The sequence below is a fragment of the Sycon ciliatum genome, chromosome 3 (genome assembly GCF_964019385.1).
Source record: "Sycon ciliatum chromosome 3, ocSycCili1.1, whole genome shotgun sequence".
NCBI lineage: Eukaryota > Metazoa > Porifera > Calcarea > Leucosolenida > Sycettidae > Sycon > Sycon ciliatum.
In genome coordinates this window covers 35,062,220-35,068,219 of record NC_088645.1, presented here as the reverse complement: position 1 = coordinate 35,068,219, position 6,000 = coordinate 35,062,220, and the positions used below count along the sequence as shown (strand labels likewise).

General features: G+C 45.9%; 2 protein-coding genes across 2 annotated transcripts in view; both read right to left on the bottom strand.

The window, feature by feature from the left end:
- Positions 1 to 1,524, bottom strand: part of LOC135812050 (uncharacterized) — a 17,186-nt gene extending 15,662 nt beyond the window's left edge. The window contains exon 1 of the mRNA XM_065325371.1: positions 1,269 to 1,524. The gene's annotated coding sequence lies outside the window, so the exon portion shown is untranslated. The remainder of the gene's footprint in view (positions 1 to 1,268) is intronic.
- Positions 1 to 6,000, bottom strand: part of LOC135812051 (uncharacterized) — a 137,030-nt gene that overhangs the window by 62,518 nt on the left and 68,512 nt on the right. The window lies entirely within an intron of this gene.

Here is a 6,000-nt window from a genome sequence, read left to right as displayed (position 1 = left end):
CAAACAGTACTGCGCGTGTACATCAGAACAACATGACATGACTTGTACTTTGAACGGCGTTCAGATCAAATGCATGCACGGCAATGTATAAGTGCACATGACTTGTGACGTCTCAAGCTGAGATAAAAAACCTCCTTGTCAAAACACCCCTTACATGCCATCGACAGGCTAGTAGTGACAGCAGTGTGGTCATGTATATAAAGTCATTGTACATGTAGCTGTGCAAGACACGACTGTCGACTGTGATGGGTGGTACGTGTCACCTCACGTCTACTGCACTGCAGTCTGGACTCCTCAGTGTTGCTCAACTTGCAGAATCCGGACCGTGTTCTGTATACAACATTAGTTCGGGAGCTGAAATCTGTGCGATGGCGCTTCCCACTGGGGTATGCCAGTTCCGAGGGAAGACTTGAATCTTCGCACAAAGGAAGCTGACGGCATCTAGAGAGAGATTTAGGAACTTGGCCGTCACGATGCTGTGCGCTAACATGGTTGCGACGGGGTTTGTTCTCTCGTCGAACCCCTATATCGTTCCGTGGTTTCACAATTGTTGCACCGGAGGACAGGACTGGTGTTCCTTAGATTGTCGTGCGTACACGAACTGGCTAAGTGATTTTGCCATTTGACCTTGCTGATGACAGGCAGGTGCCGGAGAAACTGCCCGTCTCCATCGAGGTGCCTCTGGATTGTGTTTTTTAACCAATAGTGTTTTGTAGATTAATCATCACTACAAACAATTTCATGCTAGTCAATGAGCGGCCGGAAAGTGTGTATTGAAGGTGGTAAGGTACACATCATGGCGGCTGTCTGGCACTATCAGTGTTCCTTGTGCCAACCGTTGATTATAACCCATACATGTACATGTGGAAATGAACGTAGAAACACATGACATATTTTTGAATAACGTCTTTTGGGTTATTCCTTTGTTGTTGTGTGGCATGCTGCACAATGACATGCATAAATCGAAGTAGTCACTTGTACATTGCAGTACATCATGGGATGATTATTACCCCTACAGTACTTCAGTCAATCGTTTGTGTGCTGGATTGAGTACTGGTATGTCAAGGTTTTAGCAATTTCCGCGAAGGAAATTACATGTAAATGTAACGGTAGCACATACATGTTATATACTGCAGTTAGGCGCAAAATGAACGACTGTACTCAGTAGTAAGGAAATCCCAAACAAAAATCTAACACACATCTAGTTTCGTGCTAACGCCACACTAACTAAAGTCTCAATGGAACTAATCTATATCGCTCTCGCTTACCTTGCTCTTACCGAGACGTGCGTCGTAAATCTGCGAAGATAGAGGATCCCTTTCACGCTGTCCCAAACAGCAGAACTATCTCATAATCCTGAGCGTACACCTAGTCAACTGAGATTATGAAGCAAATTATTGTCCCATCCTTTTTGAGACGGAAACGAGACACAAGCCTTTACCAATGTCGATTATGATACTGAACAGGACACCTGACTAATAATGAGAATGTGGCGTAATGCACATGATTGTAATCGTTCCGAGATCGAGATGTAGGCACATTATGCGGGCATGGTGGATCCGTCCACAAGGCCAATGCAGCATGCTGCAGGAGAGCGGTACTGCTGATCAACATGTGTAGATGGGCAGGTGTAGTGGCTTTTGTTTACGTGGTTTGGTTGCCACCATGGCATGTCAGGGATGATTGACAGTTCCAACTGCTTGGCGCATGTACATGTATGCAACTGTCCAGGGCGCGAGGCTAGCTGCTCCTCAACATTGTTTCTTGTAGTAGTCCGCTTGTTTTTGATTTCTTGGGTTGGTATTGTTTCTCTGTGAATATATTGCCTTTCACGACCGGAGTGTTCATTTGGGCTCGCACTCAGTGTGTTTCAAGCATGGACTAAGGCGGAAATATGTATTTAGCTGAGGGAGAGCTGCTATTGACAGTCTCGTCTAGTAAAAATCCTATGCACCTTGAAGTGGGAAAGTGCGTAGTAGCCCCGCTAGTTCATTCAAAATGAGCTACTATGCATGTACATGTAGACCCAAATCAAAGTCAAAAGAGTCGTTCCCGGAGGTGGACAACAAGGCACCCAGCGTGTGGGAGCGATGCGTCCAGTGCTCTACAGTCCATTCATCGGAAACAGTCCAGCAGGGTTTTTGAAAGTCCGATTTGGGCCGAATTGAGGATAAGTAAACACTTCAAACCTCTTAGTATCTGGGTTCGGGATCTGCTTCTCCATACATTTTGCCATTGCATACCTGTACTATTTTTGTTAAACCTGCCTGGGTTTCTACTTGTCCTTGTTCTTGGACTTCTCTGGCCTTGGATGTGGCAAGGAATAATTGCATGGGTCACAAAATGTAGGATGTGTTGTTGACTGAGTTTGTTTTTCACCATATCTGCAACTACAGACTTTTACAGGTATATGTACATGACTGTACGTGATGTATATGCGGGAGACAGGAAACAGTTTGGGTGCCAGTTTGCAATGCTGGACCCGCGGAGACACCAAACAGGTACCGGTAGGGTGCCAGTTTGCAATGAATGGACTGTCTGTAGTCTATGAACCTTCGCAGTTAGAACTGTACAAACTGCGCGTGCACATCAGAACCATGACTTGTACAGTGAACTGCGTTCAGATCAAATGCATGCACGGCAATGTATAGAAGTGCACATGATTTGTGACGTCTCAAGCTGACATGCAAAACCTCCAATGTCCCTCATTGTCAAAACATCCTTACATGACATCGACAGGCTATTGACAGCAGTGTAGACCTACATGTGCATGTAGCTGTGCAAGACACGACTGTGATGTGTACAACATGTCATGTCATGTCTACTGCAGTCCACACTCTGCAGTGTTGCAGGCAGGATCTAGACTCTTCTGCCTCTGGCCTGGGAGTACAACATCAGCCACGTAGTCGTTCCCTCTTGCGCATCGCTAATCTCAATGGATGTACAGTGTACATTGTACGTGTACATGACTTTGCATGTACAGAAATCTGTGGACAGCTACTGTTTCGCTCTGACTTTGCATGTACATGTAGATGCATGATGTAGGTCTGTGCGATGACTTTTTCACGGGGCCCGGGGTAAGCCAGTTCTGAGGGCATATTTGCAGCTTCGCACAGAGGTAGCAGTGATGGCCTCTAGAGAGAGATTTAGGAACTTTGCCATCCCGAAGCTGTGCGCTACCATTGGTGCGAGGGGGTTTGTTCTCTCGTCGATCACTATTTCGTTCGGTGATTTCACAATTTTTGCGCAGGTCAGCGCTTGGAAATGGGAAAATCAGCAAACCCTGAAGTACTAGTAACCACACGGGTTCATGCCCATGACTACATTTTGCTAAACGTTCAAGAAGAACACGAAGAGACACGAAGTCAGGTCCAGTAGAAGATGTAGAAATGAACGTAGAAAAACATGACATATTTTTTTGAATACCGTCTTTTTGACTTATTGCTTTGTTGACGAGTCGGGTGCTGCATAATGACATGCATACACCGACGTAATTACTCGTACATACATGTACATGTACATGTAATTGCAATGTCGTGGACATGGAAGTCCGGTAGCACGCGTAGCGGTCCCAAGGCCCTGGCCGTACAGCCGTGTTTCTGCGCAGCAGCGCGCAGGTCGCATCGGTTCAACATGTGCACTGCATGCAACGATCTGTTCGCACTGAGGAGTGAGGTCTCCGGCCGCGGTAATTCAAACTGGATTTCTATGTCCACGATACTAGTAGTACATCAGGGGATGATTATTTCCCTCGCTTCATTCAATCGTTTCTGGGGTTGACTGAGCACTGGTATGTCAATTTTTAGCAATTTCCGCGAAGGGAAATGAATGTAAATATAAGTTTAGTACATACATGTACATGTATTATACTGCAGCTACGCGTAAAATGAATGACGGTACTCAGTAGTGAAGAAAACACAAACAAAATTTTACAGAGTTTCGTGCAAACGCCACACTAACTAAAGTCTCAACGGAACCAATCTATATCGCCCCCGCTTACCTCGTTCTTAGCTGGGATTGCGTTGCAATTCTTTCAAGACAGCGGATCCCTGTCACGGTCACCCACACAGCGTCTCAAGAAGGAAGGGAGAATATTTGTCGTCATGAACTCAGTTGATTAGGTGGTGCTAAGAGCATTCTGGCGAGAGGAAATTTGTCTAGCGAGAATGCTCTAAGCACCACCTGATCAACTGAGTTCATGAAGAAAAATAGTGTCCCTTCCTTCTTGAGACGCAAACAGCACGTAGGCGCTCACCAGCACTGAGCTTATACGTACTCAACTGAGTTCATGAAGCAACGAAGTGTCCTTTCCTTCTTGAGACGCACACAGCACACAAGCCTTTACCAAAGTACATTATGATACAGAACAGAACGCCTGACTAATAATGACAACGTGGCGTAATGTACATGTAATCGTTTCGGAATCGAGATGTAGACACATAACTGCTGGACATGGTGGATCCGTCCACAATGCCAATGCAGCATGCTGCAGGAGAGCGGTATAGTACTGCTGATCTACATGTACGTGCATGTATGAAAAATCCATAATTCTGTTTGATTCGATTCAGACTACGGGCAAAGGCACGTGTAGATGTGAATTTCCATGATACAGTGCAGTGTACAGTACAGTAGTGCTAGAAGTAGTAGACCTGTTTCAAAATTTGTGTAAGATGGGCAGGTGTAGTGGCTTTTGTTTACGTGTTTTGGTTGCCACCATGGCATGTCAGGGATGATTGACAGTTGCAACTGCTTGCCGCATGTATGCAACTGTCCCCGGCGCGAGGCTAGCTGCTCCTCAACATTGTTTCTTGTAGTAGTCCGCTCCTTTTTGACTTCTTGATTTGGTGTTGTTTCTTTGTAGATATAATATTTATGCCCTTGACGACCGGAATGTTCATTTGGCTCGCACTCAGTGTGTTTCAAGCATGGACTAAGGCGGAAATATGTATTTAGCTGAGGGAGAGCTGCTATTTACAGTCTTGTCTAGTAAAAACCCGATGCACCTTGAAGTGGGAAAGTGCGTAGTAGCCCCGCTAGTTCATTCAAAATGAGTTACTGTACAATGTACATGTAGATCCAAACCAAAGCCAAAAGAGTCGTTCCCGGAGGTGGACAACAAGGCACCGAGCGTGTGGGAGCGATGCGTCCAGTACTCTACAGTGCATTCATCGGAAAAAGTCCCGCTGGCTTTTTTAAAGTCCAATTCGGGCCGAATTGAGGATCCAAAAAAACACGTAAAACCTCTAAAATTCCGGTCTAGGATCTGCTACTCCATACATGTTGCCATGGCATACATGAAATCCTTCAGCCTGAGCAAGTTTGGAACGGCGTGAAAGGGAATCATAATCTTCCCAGACTGGCGACGCACCGCTCCCCGGGGTAAGGACAAGGTAAGCGAGAGCGATATACATGTACATGTGGATTAATTCCGTTGAGACTTTAGTTACACGGACACGACACATACAACATTCTGTTCGCACTGAGGAGTGAGGGCGCAGGCCCCGATCATTCAACTGGGTTTCCATGTCCACGATAGTAGTACAACAGGGGATGATTATTTCCCTCACTTCATGCAATCGTTTGTGTGGTTGACTGAATACTGGCATGTCAAAGATTTAGCAATTTCCGCGCAGGAAAATGAATGAAACGGAAGCGCGTATCATACTGCAGCTACACGCAAGAAGACCGACCATAGTATGACAGCAGTGAAGAAAACCCAAAAATATAATCTAGCATAGTTTCGTGCTAAAACCACACTAACTAAAGTCTCAACGCAACTAATCTACATCGCTCTCGCTTACCTTGTCCTTACCCCGAGGGGTGCTGTACCCCTCGGGGTAAGGACATCGCAAATCTGGGAAGATGACGATTCCCTTTCACGCGGCTCCAAACTTGCTCAGCCTGAAGGGGGAAAGAGCGCACCCCGGTGAGAAGTGGGGCTAGAAATCATCTACGGCAGAACTGTCTCATAAAACGAAATGTCTGGAAGGCTGTACTGTA